This window comes from Garra rufa, chromosome 1 (assembly GCF_049309525.1).
Source record: "Garra rufa chromosome 1, GarRuf1.0, whole genome shotgun sequence".
Lineage (NCBI taxonomy): Eukaryota > Metazoa > Chordata > Actinopteri > Cypriniformes > Cyprinidae > Garra > Garra rufa.
Genome location: NC_133361.1, coordinates 43,558,714 through 43,576,529, shown reverse-complemented (window position 1 = coordinate 43,576,529; position 17,816 = coordinate 43,558,714).

Here is a 17,816-nt window from a genome sequence, read left to right as displayed (position 1 = left end):
AACCTTGCTTGCTGCGTCTGTCTGACTGATAGAAAGCTGATTTCCACAATTACTGATCTAAAAGACTTGTAGGACAGATCCTTTAGGATACTTAATGCTTTTAAGGTACAGTCAGGGCTGGAGGCTTCTTGCTACAGAGGTTTCATCATATATTTTGATCTCTGTGATCTTAGAGGTGGAAAGTATTGATTTTAGGCTTGTGTGAGATGACTTGGAAGTAATACATAAAACCTCAACAATGAATGGCTTCAACAGAATCAGCTGGAGCTTAAATCTTAAAATCTAAATCTAAAAAAAAAAGAATGTAAATCTTTCCTTGTATTTGTTTACGTCTGTTTAAATCATAAACCAGACTAGGAAAATGTCATGTGATGATTTGACAGGCTGAAAAAAATATCAGTGGGTTAGTTAGGGTTAGGGTTAGGGTTAGGGTAAAAACAACAAGTCCTGCTATGAATACAAAATCCGAAGTGCAGTCTTGAATATATGAATATGGATTATCATGTCTTCTCATAAGGTCATAAGTATAAACATAATAAGCCAAACGACACTTGAATGCCACAAACTATCAGGTTTGCTTATTTGCTTATTATTCACCCAAAATTAAAATTTGCTCACCCTCAGGGCATTCAAGATGTAGATGTTTGTTTCTTCTTCAAAACAGATTTGGTGTAATTTAGTATTACATCACTTAGCTCACAAATGGATCCTCTGTAGTGAATGGGTGCCGTCAAAGAAATGAGAGTCCAAACAGCTGATAAAAATATCACAATAATCCACAAGTAAAGCACACAACTCTTAACTATACAATGTAGCTTCTGGCCAAAATAACCCATAGTAAAGCTTCCTCCAGTGATAAAGTTCATTCCCTGTTGTCCTCTCAGATCAAAATCCACCTACATATTTGTTTAGAACTGCTTCTAAACAGTGTTTGATCTGTGCATATTTCTCCTAATTCAGACAAGACAACTTTTTCATTGGATAAAAAAATATTAGGGACAGAAAAGAGTTTGAAGTTGAAACGATTTGATAACAAGATAAAAAATGCATCTTAACATGAGCACATGTACCATTTCTCAGGTGCTGTTTTGAGGACAATCCAATGAGCAGAAATGTCAGGCCAGGGGTCCGTTCTTCGTACCTCGCTAACTAAGTTAGCTGGATTTGATTGTTGACGATTTTGCGTGATCTTGGATCGCTGGGTTCTTCGAAGCTCATCCGGGACTTGCTGTCATAGCAACAGGTGCGCAAGCTTAAACCTGCTCTGGAGCAGGTTTATTTCATGTAAACAGGATTTAGGCTGCGCTCCTGGCGGGTTATGATTGGTTGAAATGGCGAGGTCACATCTGATTGGTTAAAGAGCACGACTGACGCGGACTGACTCACGTGGGAAAAGTATCTTGCAAGAAAATGTATATATATATATGTGACCCTGGACCACAAAACCAGTCTTAAGTCGCTGGGGTATATTTGTAGCAATAGCCAAAAATACATTGCATGGGTCAAAATTTTTGAATTTTTCTTTTATGCCAAAAATCATTAAGAAATTAAGTAAAGTTCATGTTCCATGAAGATTTTTTGTAAAATTCCAACTGTAAACATATCAAAATGTAATTTTTGATTTGTAATATGCATTGTTAAGAACCTAATTTGGACAACTTTAAAGGTGATTTTCTCAGTCTTTTTGATTTTTTTGCATCCTCAGATTTCTGATTTCAAATAGAAGTATCTCAGCCAAATATTGTCCTATCCTAACAAACCATACATCAATAGAAAGCTTATTTATTGAGGTTTCATATGATGTATAAATCTCAGTTTTGTCAAATTTAACCTTAAGACTGGTTTTGTGGTCCAGGGTCACATATATATATATATATATACTACCGTTCAAAAGTTTGGGGTCAGTACATTTTTTTTTAAGAAATTAATACTTTTATTCACCAAGGATGTATTAAGTTAATAATTAAAAATTTATTAAAAGTTAATAATAAATAATTTACACACACACACACACATATATATATATATATATATATATATATTTGCGGGGAAATCACAGGTTCCAAAAAATATTTGGCAGCACAACTGTTGATATTATGATAATCCAACATTGATCATTCTAATAATAAATCAGCATATTAGAATGATTTCTGAAGGATCATGTGACACTTAAGACTGGAGTAACAGCTGATAAAAATTCATTTTATATTGTAAAAACATTTTGCAATATTACTGTTTTTTTCTGTATTTTTAATCAAATAAATGCAGCCTTGATGAGCATAAGAGACTTCTTTAAAGACTATTACAAGTCTTACTGACCCCAAACTTTTGAACGGTAGTGTATAAAAAAATAAAAAAATAAATAAAATAACATATCAAGGAAAAAACATGTAACATGGGCAGCATTAACGCATTTAATGTGTTCACTACTTTTTGCCAGCCCTCTCTCCTTGCTTTTCCAGACTTTGCAGTTTTCCCTTGCGTTTTTATTAAACTCTGAAACTCCTGAAATCCCTCAATCAAGAGTTCTTGCTCTGCTGCAGAAAAATACTGAGCGCGCTCCTTCGTCATGTTCGCCGACCAATCAAAGAGTTGCCCATCAATGTTTCTACTATCGATACGTAGCCCCTTTTAAGCCACCCAGTGATCTCAAATAACTTCATCCAGCTATACTAATCATCAACAACAGGATGATGATTTGATCTTGGATGTGTCATTTGATCTTGGATGTAGTAAGCGAGGTACGAAGAACGGACCCCAGGCATGAGATGTAATGCTAGATTTCAGAGCTTCTGCTCCACTTCCTTTTGAATATTTTAAGGCTTTGCTTTTTGAAGTTGACCTTGAACTCGTCTCCTCTCCCGTGGAGATGAGATCACAGTCATTCATTCAACCTTGATTAACGCGTTATCTGTAGACGCTTTCATTATTATATTCTTAGAACTGATGAGAGAAGCTCCACATCCTTTTTCTTTTTTTCTAAGGGCATTATGTGATGCTACATTATGCGATCTTTGTCTCCCTCTGCCGGTGGAAAGAAGTAGTGCGTTTCTTTTGTTTTAAATTTTGAATCTTTATTTTCAGGGCTGGCCAACGTTGATCCTGGAGAGCCACAGTCCTGCAGAGTTTTGCTCCAATCTTGATAACTCACCTGCTTGGAGCTTTATAGAAACTTTAGACCTTGATTAGCTTGTTTAAGTGTGTTTGACTGGGGTTAGAGCTGAACTCTGCAGGACTGATTTTATGCTTGCAATATCAACAGTTCTTCTATCAATATGTATTCTTATATCTGACCTTCCAAAACTGCACAAACTGGGCCTCCTGCACAAACTACTTCTTTGTAATGTTTTACAGTAAAAATATTTTAACATCTGTTAAATTTTTTTTTAACGGATCTGAGTAACTATTAATTGACCTGTGTGTGTACAAAAACTAATTATTGTAATTACTGTAACTGAATTGTTACCAAGCTTTGCCACACTATAAAAAGATTTCACCAGTTTCAACTTAAAAACATAAGTTCAGCAGCTGCCTTAACATTTTAAGTTAAATCAACTTAAAACTACAAGTCATTTCAACTCACGGCAATAAAATTATTTAAAATGACTTAAAATGTTAAGACAGCTGCTGAACTTATGTTTTAGAGTTGAAACTGGTGACAACTTTTTACAGTGCACTATCCTTCAAACCACTAGGTTTTACACATTCAAAATATATGTACAGTTGAGGGCAAAAGTTTACATCCCCCTTTCAGAATCTGCAAAATGTTAATTATTTTACCAATATAACAGGGCTTATATAAAATGCATGTTATTGTTTATTTAGTACTGACCTGAATAAGATATTTTACATAAAAGCATTTTTGTGTATTTAAACCTTTTCCAACAATGACTGTATGATTTTGAGATCCATCTTTTCACACTGAGGACAACTGAGGGACTCATATGCAACTATTACAGAAGGTTCAAACACTCACTGATGCTCCAAAAGGAAAAACTATGCAATAAGAGCTTTTTGAAATTTGAGGATCAGGGTAAATTTAACTTATTTTGTCTTCTGGGAAAGATGTAAGCATCTTCTGTAGCCTCTGAAGGGCAGTACTAAATAAAAAAAAAAATGATATTAAGGCAAAATAAAAAATAAAAAATACACATCCCCATTTGGTTTAAAAGTTTTCACCCCCAGCTCTTAATGCATGTTTTTTTCCTTCTGGAGCATCAGTGAGCGTTGAGAGGGGGATGTAAACTTTTGACCTCAACTTGATCACTTTGTTTTATACATTTCAGAATTAGAAAGAGCTTTATTACCAAGTTTTTTTTTTTTTTTTTTTGTACAAACAAGGAATTTGTTTAGCTTCCAGTAGACAGAGACAACATCACACACACATAATAAAAATAAAAACAAAAGATATGTTCATAAATACACATATGCATATATAAATAAAAAAAGACAAATTTGTATGTATTTTATGTATTTTGATTATTACAGTTCAGAATGAGTATGTTTTTTACTGAATGACAATGGAACATTATTTCATTATTTATTATATTATTATATAAAATAACAAAAAAGTGTCATATGTGTGATACACACACACACACACACACACACACACACACACACACACACACACACACACACACACACACACACACACACACACACACACACACACACACACACACACACACACACAAAATAGGGTATGAAAAATAAACTTAAATCAAGGTTATTCTTTCAAGGTGATTTTTAAAAAAAGTTTTACAGAAAATAGATTAATAAATAATAAAAAAAAGATTAATAACGGATTTTGCAGTTTACGTATTTATGCGTGTCTGTTACAGTATTTGTGTCACAATTATCCTTGGTTGGATAAATAAACAATAACACACACGTTGAGTTTCCATGTTTTTCCATAGACGTATTGTTTTTTATACTGTACTGTACAAACCTTGATTTTCAAAAAACTTCATTCTGTATGATTTATAAGCTTAATTCCTCATGAGGACCAAAAAAAGGATTTTAGATATGGCCATTGGAACATTTTGTCCCCATAAGGTATGGTATACCTGGACCACACACAGACACACACATTTATTGTAAATACTGCAGTATAGTGATGCAGAATAAATAAAGCAGAATATTCCAGCTAGTAGAACTACAGTTTTAACTCTACTGACAGTTTGTTTTTTTGTTAGTTTTTTCTCTGCACACTGCATTTCGCATTGAAGTCCACCTGGTGGCAGTTCTAGTACATACGTAACCAGCCCAACACTGCATGCACCACATCAGTCTTCATCTGTTGTCTCCTCTCACTGCGGCAGGCCCCTCACCTCCCGGTAAACCCCAGCCTAAACACCGTCGCTTTGAGAGATACGAATATTTACCACGCTGCAAGCGCACAAGCTCCAGCGGCCAAGCTGTTTTGTCGTAAAAAACGTATAAAGAAAGTGAGCGGGGTCTGCGCGCGAGGGCCAGAAGCAGCCGCACTTCACACTGGCATCAATTACTGCGAGCAGTTTGCAAATAAACAAAGCTGCTGCCTCTCATAAATTCTGTGCGTAATTACGCACTGCAGATGCATGCGGGGAGGCGATGAGATGCAGGCAGACGTTATTTATCCCATGAAGTCACTGGTGCTGCAGACAAGATGGAGCTGATCAAATATTAAAGAGCAGCATATGGAGGTGCTGGGTGTGAGGAGGCCAACAGCAAGGTAGGAAGAGGAGAGAAAGAGAGAGAGAGAGAGAGAGAGAGAGAGAGAGAGAGAGAGAGAGAAAGTGTGGGTGTGAGACAGATAGAGACAGAGAGAGGGAGGGAGGGAGAATGAGAAAAGAGTGGGTGTGCGTGAGATGGGAGAGATGGAGGGAAAGAGTGTGCGTGAGGGAGTTAATGAGACAGAGAGGAGGAAAAAAGAGGCTAGATCACTTGCCATGTCAAACCACAGTCGACCTAGATGTCAGCGGTATGGAGATAGGGCTTGTGATGTACGCTATTTGGGCAAAGGAGTCTGGAACTGATGGGATTGAGGCCGGGGAGCAGGAGAAGGGAGGAGCGGCCCTCCTTCTCCTCACCTATTGACATTATGAAGCATCACTTATGCAAGTATGCAACTGAGACACTGTTGGTTATGATATAGCTACATCTGAGGGACCGTTCACACTAAACATGTTTTGCATTCCATTAAGGTTTTTTAGTATTTTTTTCCCCCATTCAACCGCCCTGTGACTCACATTTTAAACACAAAAACGTGTTTTATGTGAACATTTTAGTTGTGATGGTGGTACACAAATTATGTTCTCTTATGGGAACACACACAAAATTGGTATCCAACTTTTTCTTCAACGCAGAAATAAGCTTATGGGTGAGACTTCCGGTTCATTATTCGCTATCCATCTTATTTTTCAATGTGGAAGTAAGCTGTTTTTTGGTAATGTGTGAGATTTCCGGTTCATAAGCCGCTGTAGGGAAATAACGAGAAGAATAACAAAGTGCAGTAAACGGTAAAACTCTGCACCACAAACCATTGTGTTCATAATTAAGATAAAACATTACAATAATATGGTAAGACTGTTTACAGTATCAAGCAGCAAAATGAGCTGATTTGTACAGTGAAAAATAGCTGAACGCAGATGAGACCGGAAGCCAGACACATTAAATTTACAAATAGCTGTACCCACTCTTACAGGAAAAATAAAGGATAGGGAAATAATGAGAAGAATAACAACATGCAGAAAAAACAGTAAAACTGTTTGCACTACAAACCATAAGACACAAAAGTTGGCAATATCAAGTAGCAAAATTAGCTGTTTTGTACAGCTAAAAATAGCTGGGTGCATTAAAATACATTAAAATAATATGGTTAGACACAAAAGTTGGCAATATCAAGTAGCAAAACGAGCTGTTTTGTACAGCTAAAAATAGCTGGACGCGGATGAGACGGGAATTCAGACCCATACAATTTACAAATGGTCATGCTCAATCTCACAGGAACAAAAAGGTGGATAGTAGCTACACAGAGTTCCGAACGTTTTTTAAGGTTAAAAAACAAGCGAAATGTTGAAAAAGCACAGCAGCGGTAAAAGATTTCCGTCGAGCGGATGTTTACATACACAAAATAAATAAATAAAAAGAACGCACCTGTTCAGTGTGAATATTCTGCACTGTCTAATAAATATTCTGAATGCTGGGAGTTTTTTTTTAACAGTCATGCTCTGTATGACCAGCAGGTGGAGGTAGAACACTGAGAATGAACGTGTTGAATGTTTGGAACTCTCAGCTAGCGTGGATCAAGTGTGAGAAGGGTCGATGAGAAGAGCTAGTAAAACAAAAATAAATTACAATAGTGGTAATAAACTCTTTCCATCCAACCGACCCCACCGACTGGCACCACTACTCTATAGATAATAAAACCAATCAGCGTTTCATCTCGCATCGGTGATATTTCATGAGAGAGCATTTATGGAATATTGAGCCATTGAATTGTGCATAACATATGTTCCTGTAAAAATATATGAATGATATTCTATTGTGCTGCTAAAAGCATTTTGAGTGATGCACAAACTAAAGGCTGGATTTTTTTTTCTTTTTAAGAGAAAGAGAGAGACAAAGGAGAATGTAATAACGTAATGGAAATGCCTTGCTTCCGTAAAGATATGTTTAAGAAAAACGTTTCGGCAAGAGGACTGGAGGGTAAAAATATGACTCAATAAAAACCGTCTTTTCTCGAATGTCTGCATATTATCAGACCACGATAATCAGATTTTCCATGCTCATGTATTCCATGCATTTCACAATGGAATCGCTGCTCACATTCTGAACTGCACAAATCAGATGCAAATCTCATGCATGAGATTTTATTAGACATGTGAGGACCATGATTTGTGACTAAACGTGCCAAAACAAATAAGCAACAGGATTTCATGAGGGTCTCGGGGGTTGTGTTCTAAAAAGTAGCCCACTATTAAATGGGCTCACAACTTCGCATGATAATCCATAATTGAAAACAATAGTTAAAATATGCTCCTACCAGTGTTTTAACCAAACCCAGAGCTCCTGGGAAAATGTGAACAGATGTTCTTGAACTCTACAAATAAAATGAGTGACAGGGAAAATAAAATAATGAGACTGTTTTGCTGTGCTGAAATGTAAGATCATAGTCATTCCAGAATATGCATTTAATAGATTTAATTTAAAATTAAATTACATGTCTGAATGAATAAAGTCCATAATTAGGTCTTTTTCCTTTGACACAAATACCAAAGAATGGTAGCTAGACACCAAAGGTTAACATGTAATTTTATTATAATAACACCATCAATAACAGCCGACTCTACTCCACATATTAGAAACCACATCGCTTCTTTCGGCTCCTAAGGCGCTGTGTTACATAACCTTCATGTAATGGTGATGGTTCACTGAAGGATTGGAGATGAAAATATGCTTCTCTATACTCACAACAGGATTGTAAAGCTGCTACTTCAGAGGGAGGTTCATTCTTACAGAGGCCCTGTAATATATACTGAGTCATTTGTCGTAATGCTTGTGTTTACAGTAAGAGCAGTTCCCATGTGTGCGCACTTGGCCTACTATTAACACTGCAAACTGAGCATACAAACAGTTTGACTAAAACATGGCTCCCTAGCACTTTTTTTTTTGCTAATGCAATTATATCCATATGCCTTTTCATAGTGCAGCTTTATACTGCAGATGTTCAAAACGTCTAAAGGCTCTTTTTGGAGGAGACTTGACTCTCTTTGGTGTTTCAGCTTTATAAGGATAAAACTTGTTTCCAGCACCACAGTCATTTGCCAATTTAATAAGCGATATTATGGTCTTGAACTAATGCCATTTCCTGTTTCCCAGTGGATACGTTAAATCATTTGATGCAAAGACAAAAGCTATTTCTTCATCATTGCTCAGGCGCTCTGTGAAAACAATAAGACTCCTGCTCTATGTGAGATGTGATCACTGAAACACAATTATCTTAACCACAGGCTACATTGCAGTTAACAAAACACATTAAAATAAGTAATATCTCATTTATTTTTAAATTAAACATAACATTTAAATCTAAGTAATTTAATGTATTAAAATAGATAGAATAGTTATATACATTAATGGGATGTTACAGAGATTTAAGTAAATTGCTTTATTAAAAATGTAATTTAAATTACACCGTTATTTATTATGTATTTAAATTACCCCCTTGATTATATACAAGAAATGAATAGTTAATTTTTACAATGAATAATAATACTTTCATTCAGCAAGGATGCAGCTTTGACAACTATTTAAATATTTCACAATATTACAATTTAGCATTTTTTTTATGAATGTATATTTTGATCAAATAGCCACAGCCTTGGTGAGCATAACAGACTTCTTTCAAAACTCTTACTGTCCACAAACTTCATACAAACTTCATGTTTCGATTAGATTCAGATTCACAAGTTTGCAATTCGATATAGATTATTTTGGAAATGGTACACATGGCAAATTTTGAAGGTTAAAATTAACTGATTTGTATACAAAGACTTAGATTATGCTCAATTAAGCTTTTATAATAATAAGTTACACTTACATAATTATATTTCTATTTGTTATTTTGAAATATAAACATTTAAATGGTGGCTGTCGTAAAAACTTGATCGATTTATTTAAACATAAATGTATACAAACATTTATAAACATTGAAGAACAGTAAAAAATAAATTGAATTTGATATATTTAGTAAAATGCTCCTCTCTAGAGTTCATTTTTTTAGTAAACTAATCAGTTTATGGTCACCGAACATGTTTTATTCTGGATAAATGTTACGTTACGTGACATTCTATTGTTTACAAGCTGTGTTACACTGATTGAGCAGAGACTGAATACAGATTTCGGTAAATTGTACTGTTTCTTTTAACATACCTTTGGATGTTCATTCATGTTATTCATCCTGTAACTTATATTAAAATGGAGAATATGATCAGTTCACACCTGCCGCTTCACTTGAACTTGAGGCGCTACCGCAAAAGGATGGGAGGTGCGCTGCAATGTTATGAAAATAGGCTTGATTCTTGGGATTTAAGAATCGACATTATTTCATAAAAATGAGAAACGATTCATTTTTTGAAATATAATCATAAACCTAAAAATGTAATGAATATGTTATATGGTTCATGTATTTAGCAAGATGCTCCTTTCTAACGACTAACGAGTTTATGGTCACCGAATATTCCTTTTTCTGAGGTAAATGTGACTTTGTGACATTGTTTACAAGCTGTTATACTGACATCTTTCCGCAGATGAAACAATGATTGAGTGATTACATGAGACAGAATACAGACTTCGGTAAGTTGTACTCTTTCTTTTAACATGCCTTTGGATGTATATTCATGTTTATTTCGTGTTGAAACTGGTATAAAGCGGAGGAGACGATCAGTTCTTCTCTTGAACTTGAGGCGCTACTGCAAACTCACATTAAACAGCGCCAAAATGTCATTTATTGGTTGAATACTGTAATAAAATGGACAAAATGTGAAATCTGTGACTTTGTTTCATATCAAAATTAACAATGCACAAAGTTCATTGCGATTTATTAGATGGGAGGTGCACTATATCCCTTTCATGCACGGAAAACAGGCTTCACTAATCGATTCTTGGAATTTAGGAATCAACATGGTTTCGTAAAAATGAGAAACGATTCATTTTTTAAAAAAAATATAAACATTTAAATAGTGGCTCCTAAAAACATTATAATGAATATGTTATATGGTTCATGTATTCAGCAAGATTCTTCTCTCTAGAGTTCATTTCTCTAGCTGACTAACTAGCTGACTTGGTTAAATACTGTAATAAAATGGAAATAATTTGGAATCTGTGGCTTTGTTTTATAATAAACTAAACAAAGCACAAAGCTTATTGCGATTTATTGAATGGGAGGTGCGCTATATATGTTTCCTTAATGAACTGAACATTTTTCTTGTGGACTAGTGAGTTTATGGACATTCGATATTTTGTTTCCGTAGGTAAATGTGACGTTACGTGACATTGTTTACAAGCTGTTTTATTGATGCCTTTCTGCGGTTGAAATACTGATTGAGCAACAGGATAGATTTCAGTAAGTTGTCCTCTTTTTTTAACATACATTCGGATGTATATTCATGTTTATTTTGTGATGAAACTGGTATTAAAGCTGAGGAGATGATCAGTTATTCTCTTGAAGTTGAGACGCTACTGCAAACTCACATTAAACAGCGCCAAAACGTCATTTATTGGTTGAATACCTTAATAAAATGGACAGAATTTGAAATCTGTGACTTTGTTTCATTTAAAAATTAACAATGCACAAAGGTCATTGCGATTTATTAGATGGGAGGTGCACTTTGTCCCTTTCATGCACTGAAAACAGGCTTCACTAATCGATTCTTGGGATTTAGGAATCAACATTGTTTCGTAAAAATGAGAAACCATAAATTTTTTGAAATATAAACATGAATAAATAAATATATATGTTTCATGTATTTAGTAAGATGCTCATTTTTCTAGCTGACTAACTCGCTGACTTGGTTAAATACTGTAATAAAACGGAAATAATTTGGAATCTGTGGCTTTGTTTCATAATAAACTAAAAGCACAAAGGTTATTGTGATTTATTGGATGGGAGGTGCGCTATATATGTTCTCTTAATGAACTGAACATTTTTCTCATGGACTAATGAGTTTATGGACACTTGATATTTTGTTTTCTAAGGTAAATGTGACGTTACGTGACATTGTTTACAAGCTGTTTTATTGATGCCTTTCTGCGGTTGAAAAACTGATTGAGCATTTACATGAGACAGGATACAGATTTCGGTAAGTTGTACTCTTTCTTTTAACATACCTTCAGATGTTGATTCATGTTATTCGTCCTGAAACTCACTGTTTTATTGACACCTTTTTGCGGTTGAATAAAATTTAAAATGAGACTCATATCAAAATTAATAAAGCTTAAAGCGTATTACGATTTATTGGATGGGAGGTGCGCTGCAATGTTCGGTTCATAAACTGAAAATAGACTAGACTATCGATTCTTGGGAATTAAGAAAACACTTTGTTTCGTAAAAATGAGAAACAATTCGTTTTTTTGAAATATAAACATTTAAATGGTGGCTCCTAAAAACTTGACAGATTTATTTAAACAAACTGAATAACAGTAAAAATTTTATGTTATAGGTTCATATATTTAGCAAAATGCTTCTCTCTAGAGTTCATTTTTTTAGCTGACTAATGACTTTATGGTCACCGGATATTTTGTTTTCTGAGGTAAATGTGACGTTACATCACACTGTTTACAAGCTGTTTTATTGACGCCTTTCCACGGTTGTAACACTGATTGAGCAATTACATTAGAAAGGATAGCAATTTCTGTAAGTTGTACTCTTTCTTTCAACATACCTTCGAATGTTCATTCATATTATTCATCCTAAAACTCATATGATATGATTAGTTCATGCCTGCCGCTTCACTTGAGGCACTACCGCAAACTTTCACTCCACATTAAACAGCGCCAAAACGGCATTTATTGTTTGAATACTGTAATAAAATGGAATTTAAAATGTGAGACATTTTTTCATATCATAAACTGAAAATAGGCTAGACTATCGATTCTTGGGATTTCGTTTTGTAAAAATGAGAAACGATTTTTCTTTTTTAAAAATGGGTGGCTCCTAAAAACTCCACAGATTTATTTAAACAAACACTGAATAACAGTAAAAATTATATGTTGTATGCTTCATATATTTAGCAAAATGCTTTTCTCTAGAGTTCATTTTTCTAGCTGACTTGGTTAAATACTGCAATAAAATGGGAGGTATATACGTTCCCCTAATGAACTGAAAACAGGCTAGACTAATAGATTCTTGGGATTTAGGAATTGTTTAGTAAAAATGAGAATCAATTAAAATCAGAAAATCAATATTTTTTACCCAGCCGTAGTAATACTAAAGTAATAGGGATTTTTCTGCACAGAACTGTTGTATTTTCTCAAGGTTAGAACACTATATAAACCCATCAGAATTCAGAACTAGGATTATCTTTTTTTAGGAGTGCATTGAAATGCCAAAAGAGGGCTAAAAGATCCAGTGTGCCTCAGCAGTTGCATGCTGTCTGTTTGATGTTTTCACGCGGAGTGATGCACATTAATGTTTGCATACATCACACTCACATCAGCTCTTTCTGCACAGTGGTGATGTCATCTCCGGCACCTCAGGAATGCTGACAAACTCGACACGTTACCTCACGTGAACCGCGCAGCAGTTCTGAAAGCCCCAGTAAAAACTGAATTTAGCAGACACGATCAAATCTGTGGCCTTTTGAAACTGAAAACGGCGGGTCGCATCGCTGCGTCTGTGAATTCCACGGGGCTCCAGTCAAATGAAAACAAGACGCAGGCATCTCAACATAGCTCTCATTTGCATTACGGGTCTGATGAGTCATTTGGAGACTCCGGAAAAAGACAGGGCTGCGGGAGGAAGACGAGGAGGAGGAGGGCGAAGAGCTTCCCTCAGCGGCGTGCAGTCGAAGCGCTGGCAGCGATGCGAGGGCTCCCCTGGAGCAGTGTTTAGAGGCCTGGTGCCTAATCTCTGATGAAATGTCTATTATCAGAGACTCTGCGGGAGAAAGTGGAGCAGAACAGATATGATGGAGAGGCGATTAGCTTCTGCCCTGCTGCCTCCTGCTTCCCCCTAGCTCACTCAGTCATTCATTCATAATGTGCACCTCCTGTATCAGCCCGTGTCGAGAGCGCCGAGAAAGTTTGCATGAAATCCAGCCGACTGGTGACAATTTAAGTGCGAGGGCCTGATAAAGCTCACACAGGCAAGAGGTTGCTAGGTGCAGTGCACAAATCTTAGATATGACAGTAACTCGTGCAGGTCCCGTTCGTGACGAATGGCTTCGGAGACGCGGTGTAAACTGCAATGGGATGACACTTTTTGTAATTACGAGTGTCGTGACGTATGGCCTTTTACTCCGGGAGCCCAGTCCTGCTGCTGCCTCTCTAATGAACATATAGAGCTACATTTAAAAGTCTGTGACTGTATAATATTGAAAAACAGGGCCGGGGTCCACTAGGGGGCCTTAAATTGACTTAAAACCAATTTGCATCAAGAACAATAACTATATTAGTGTCCACATCAACAGATGATAATGTTCTGTTTATTACAAGCATCCGCTACTTAAAATGAGTTATTTAAAGTTGTGTGGATAGTGATTGGCTTCAATGTTTTTATCATTCATCACCTGTATGATTGCAATGATTCAAAGTGAATCCAATGAAATTTTTTCTTTTGTGTTGTTATTGTTATAGTTGTGGTACCAACTTCATATTTATATATAAGCTATCATTATCATGCATGGTGTAAACAAGCTTTAAAATAAGCTACAACAGTTAAAAATCCAGATATTTAATAGTATATTTAATAGATAGTTATTCTCAGACTTCTGGAAATCTACAGTTTAATTATTTTAGTTGCTTTAATATTTAAAACTCATAATTTCTGTAAATTTAAAAGTTTAAAAAAGCAGCTAGTGCTGTCAAATCGATTAATCGTGTGTGTGTACTCTGTGTATTTCTATCTATATATAAATACACACACATACATGTATATATTTAAGAAATATTTACATATACATATATACACATGTATATATTCATATTTATATATAATTTATATTATAAATTGATATAAATATACATTAGGCTACATATATTTCTTAAATATATACATGCATGTGTGTGTATTTATATATAGATAGAAATATACAGCACACACATATATTATGTAAACAAATGTTTATTTTGGATGCGATTAATCGCAATAATTGATTTGACAACACTAAAAGCATCCCTCCTGAAACAGCTTTAACCAGTCTAAGACGGTTATCTGGTTTCAGATGGTCTTTTAGCCTGGTCTATTGACTAGTTATATAGCACACCATGAACAATAACAATAATGATACAGATTAAAAATCATCCTGAATGTAGAATAATGGCAGAACTATTCTAAATGATATTGTTGGAATCACTTTCAAAAATATTTTTTCCCATTAGCCAATCAGAATCCATCCTACTTGAATCAGTTCGAGCATTTAAAGTGTCAGAAGACATGCAGCACGTGCTTAAAATAAGCAATGGTTATCGTGTCTTGGGGACAGAGTGTGTGAGCGGAGCGAAGTGGGAGCGGAGCGCGGAGTGGAGCGGTGTGATTTTGAATGGAGGGAGGAGCGGATTTTTTGAAAAGTCGGAGCGTCGTGGTTTTCAAGAGCGCTCCATCATGAGTACAATTCATGCCAACGGTCCGTAATATAACTGCATATTAAGCAAGAATTCACATGTTAAACATATTTGGCTAGCTTGATAGAGATGGATCACTCAAATCAGAAAGAATGTAAAGGCTATGATGACGGCAATGAACATGAGCGGTAAATTATAGTTCAAAAGGAATTAGTTTTTTCCTTCTAGATACTGAATATTTTCAGGTGAAAGCATGATTTAAACAGGTACTGTACAACACTTATTCACACGCAATCGCTCTGTCAATAATGCATTAAAACAAATGTAGTGCACCCGATTTTTTCGAATCCATAGGTAAAATAACGGATGAAAACGTATTGTTATTTTCATTCCAAACTTTGCACTGCATAAAGCAGCAGTTATACTCTTTTAATGCTTACAATGTTATTAGCTTGGTATGTGGTAGGAACACTAGGTGTTCCAAACTCTCCTGTTATTTTATTTTAGTATTTTTTTATTTTAATATGTGTTATGAACAAGACCGTTATATTTCAAACATTATTTTTGATTTTTTCTTTTGACGTGGAGCGAAGGCGGAGCAGTGTTTCTGATATCAGTGAGCGAGGAGTAGAGCGGGAGCGGGAAATTGTGAACCCGGAGCGGAGCGATTATTAAATGCACTGAGCGCGGGGGGAAATTGTTGCCCCTCCACTCCACTCACATACTCTGCTTGGGGAAGACGCTAATATTTTCGTTGTTATAGTTATCTTTCTTGTGTGAACAGGCCTTAAAATGATTCAATATTCACTTTAACATGGTGTTTGCATATAAATGTGTCTTAGCAGTTTGTGGACACAACCACCCTACAAAGATAAAAATCCATTCACTTCCTTTTTTTTAATCCCCCCAAAACCTAAACAGTCTCAATTATCAAGCCGTTTTGATTTTCTGAGCAGTATGATGTCATATTGTTCAAGCCCCGCCCACGGCCGCTGACGGACTGTCCCGTATTAGCATATTTCGGCCCTCAACCAGTCGTTAGCTGTCTGCCATTTTATCCACGCTGTAGCGACAACAATGTCTCGTAAGCAATGCAGGTGTTTTGTAGTTGAATGTTAAAGTTAACATAATAGTCTTCATTTTTCCCGATATCAGAGCCACTGAGGACACAGTGGATTACTATTGTTTTTGACGGTAACACGCCATTGAAAACAGAACAAAAACTGAACAAAGGGATGGAGTGAGCAGTAGCTCATTATCATTTAAAGAGATATGCACAGAAACGAGTTGCTGTGAGCAGTGCTGTTTTCGACAAGCTAAAAAGGGTGTTGTTTTACACGACCATTGAGGAATTTTAGCCATAGAATGTTGCAGACATTTCATGAAGACCCCCCCCAAAAAATGATACCAACTTGTAGGAAACGGGCCGATGTCCCCTTTAAAGGGTAGTTCACCCAAAAATGAACATTCTATCATTTATTACTTTATTGTTTCAAACCTGTAAGACCTTCATCCATCTTCGGAATACAAATTAAGATATTTTTGATAAAATCCGAAAGCATTCTGGCTCTCAATAGACAGCAAGCGTCCTTCCACGTTCAAGCTCCAGAAAGGTACATCAACAGCGCCACATGCATGCATTGTTTATGTGCAGATCAAAGCATGCACATGCATCGTGGTACTCTACAAATTGCTGCTAGGGTGATGCAGACGAGAATAATTGTTGAATAAAGATGTTTTAGTTTTATTGTGCAACAAAAAGCATTCTGGTAGCTTCATAAAATTACGGTTGAACCACTGATGTCACACAGACTATTTTGTCGATGTTCTTGGTACCTTTCTGGACCTTGAATGTGGTAGTACCCTCGCTGTCTATGCAGGGTCAGAAAGCTCTCGGATTTCATCAAAAATATTTTCATTTGTGTTCTGAAGACAGTTAAGGTCTTATGTGTTTGGAATGATAAGAGGATGAATAAATAAAGACAGAATTTTCATTTTTGGGTGAACTATCCCTTCAACATTAGGGTGGATGACCGTTTTAAACCGGCTTTTATTATTAGGGAATCCATATTTGGTGAACTTTCTTCCTTGATTTAAGACATCAGAATTTTTGAAGAATCCCACATAGAATCCAAAGCGTCTGAATCCTAGTGACAACTGTGATTTGCAAGTGTGCAGTGTTATGAGAGAGCAACGGCCGAGCGATTGTGAGATCGCCAGCGTCCACTCCCTCCAATCTGCATGATAATCAATCCAGTCTCATTCAGCCAATCAAACTGAGCAAAGAGACCCAAATTACTTCATTTAATACGTGATTTAATTCAGAAACATAAATCATCACATTACTGACAGCTCTCATAGAGCCGGCGGGAAGAGGGACAGAGCGGCGAGCAAGAGAGAGAGAGAGAGAGAGAGAGACTGAATTAAAACCATCAGACCCCCTTTACCTTTCCCTGTGGACTCGGCAACATAATCTGAAGAGAATGTACATTTTTCATAATAGAATTAATAACCAATTTTAAATTATGTCCCCGACTTGTGACCCAAGATAC